A 2,902-nucleotide genomic window follows, 5' to 3' on the forward strand; every position below is an offset into this window, starting at 1 on the left:
ACTCTGGTAACTCAGGAAATGACTCCTCAAACAATCTTTCATATGGAGGAGAGGAAGAGGAATTGGGTGAACTAGATGGTTCAACCACGATGAACTTGTCTTAGTCGATGGAAGAATTAACTTCAAGGCTTTAAAATTTTCTTTTAAGGGAAACTCATGATTTGGTCTCAAAAAAGACTAACAAGGTGTTTTATATCGTGGGAAAATCAATTATTAATATGCATAAAAGACTCGTGCTCTTTCATTTTTTAAGATTCGAGAAAGAAACAAAGATGACTCTATGGCTTTCAATAGTAAACGAGCTCGAAAGGACAATTGCTCAAATGATATTTTAAATTTAATGAGTCAAAAATATCAAATGACTGCTCTTGATGATCTAGGTAAACAGGGTTACTAGGCAACCATGAACTACATAATACCTCCTGGTGAACCAAGAAGTACGAGCAGGAAATTTCCTCGAATGTTGTGTTCAGTGTATCACGTTTGCAAGGTGGCTAACTCGACTTCCTAAGGATAAAAGGATTGCATCATAGTGGGGTATCCCTATATATACTCGATGGTATGGGGAGCACAAATCCATACTAGTGTTTTCTAATGCAAAATTTAACGACAACTGCTAGGTTTAAAGACGCTGGAACACGTCTCTAGCCTAGACCTTGTAGATGTGATCATTAATGTCAAATGCGCCTTAGGTTAATTGAGTTCATTTTAAAGTTGATCTTGAGTTATGTTTCAATTTTGAGATATTAATGATGCGACTCGAAAAACCTTAAATGCAACTAAATGAGACAAGACCCTTTCAATTCGATGAAATGCCTACACTAGATAGGGTAGAAACTACTCAATCAAATGCAAACAATCAAGCAACTGAAAACGAAATGATATTTCACTACCTTACTTTTTCAAAAAATAAACTAATGAAAAATACATTCCAATTCCTAATTTCCTGATAAGAACTTAGTCCTTCGAAAAGAAAACAAGTTCTCTTCCTTTTTCAAATGCCGATGCAATTCTAGTCTTTCAATGATGCAAGTTATCATAACGTAATAATGCAACAAACTAGAATTTCATACTTTTTCATGAAACAACGAAACAAACTTTTCGCATACAATATTTTAGTGAAATTTTTTTTGAGACAATAAGCTCTTCAAGCAAATGAACACGTGAAAAGAGAAGCTCATTCAGACTAATGAAACACCGACTTTACCAATCACAAGACCAAAAATGTAATCTATGCTGAAAAAGAAACGTTTAGGCAAGCAAACAAAAACTTTTCAAACTTGTGTAAAGGAGGTCAAAGTCGTAAAAGGACCAAAAACAAAATGCAAAGAGTAAATACACCTACAACCCGACTTACTGAGTTCGCAAATAGCTGAATGGATGACTGACTAGATTCCCTAATGTCGCTGGCCACTCAATGACTCAATCAATCAAGTAGAAAGATGATAAGCCAACAAGCAATCAAAACCAAATGAAAAAGTAGCTTTCTAATCAGGGAGAAAACAATCTAAAGGCTTATGGGGTCAAAATTACAAGAGCAGAATACACTGGCCAAGATTGGGGTCAAGCCCTCACTTACAAGCATCAACGTCACTGCTTAACTGACAACAAGCGCCAGAGGCTGGTCAACGCGACTATTTCTCAGCAACTCGCGCTGCTCAGCGCGACTGTCAATGGATTAAGCGCACTGACTGAGGGAGCTAAAGAAAAATAAAAAAGTTTTGAAACAAGGGCGAGATCTGCTATTATAAATTTTAGACTCAGACCAATAAGAATGAGAAAATAAACATAACCAAAGGGAAAAAGTGAAACTAGCAAAGTTCTCACAAAATCATGAAATCCAAAACAAACAAAAGGATGGGGATCCCTAGCGGAGTCACCAACTTGTGGTGAAGTAAAATGATAAGTGCGCACATGAACAAATTCCTCTAGCCCAATAATGGGTCTAGCCACAACAAATACATTCTATGGAAGATTTCCTTAGGTTAGAACCAAATAAGAGGGCCTACCTCTTACTCCACTTATCTTGTTTGATGATGTCCTTGCTTGCTCACTCCAACTATCTCTCGCTTCCTTCTTCAAGCACCTGAAACAAGTAAACAACAACAAAAAAAAACATGATAATAGAGAAATTGTAATTCAACCTACTTAACAAGTCAAGAAACATTAAGCCATGAATGCATAATATGACAAAACATGTAGGAAATCTATCAATAGTTGCATATATTAATATCAAAGAGAGATTACAACCATTTGTCTTGACGTTGCAATCCTCCTCTGACAAGACCAGGTTCCCACACACTTCCGCTAACATTCCATGATGGCCTCAAGAAATAATAGTTTTAAGGCTCTTCCCTTTAGGCTTCACTCCAAACCAAATCACACTTCTCCCTCACACAACTAGATAGCTACAACTAGTAATAGCTTGTTGTCTACTCCAAACCAAAATAGCATAAGCACACCAACCTCAACACTCTAACACTAACACTAGCTTGTGCTTGAGAAGAAGGGAGGTTTATATAGGAAAGATGGATGGGAGAAGGGCTTATCCCTTGAAGTAGTTCCATCATTATAGGGGAGAGGAGCCCAAACTGTCATCCTCGACCCCATCCGACCAAACCATTTACCAAACTTCTGTTACGAAGCTTCTAGACCTGGAATCTTCGGCTCCAAATTTAAAAAACTTTCCAAAATAGGACCGGTGTGATTAGAACACAGCTCAGTCGCACCGGTCGGTGCGAGGGATAGTGCTAATCTCTGCACATTGGCCCTCAAACCCCCTGTGACCTCCCCACCTCTAACCCCCGGTTAACTACATGGGCTAGTCATGGAAAGAATATTACACAACCCAACATTCTCCCACTTATTGTTTTCTTTCCACAAGGGTCCACAAGAGAGCTTA

Source organism: Pinus tabuliformis, chromosome 8 (genome assembly GCF_031772625.1).
Source record: "Pinus tabuliformis cultivar Carrire ecotype Pingquan chromosome 8, CPIR1, whole genome shotgun sequence".
Classification (NCBI taxonomy): domain Eukaryota; kingdom Viridiplantae; phylum Streptophyta; class Pinopsida; order Pinales; family Pinaceae; genus Pinus; species Pinus tabuliformis.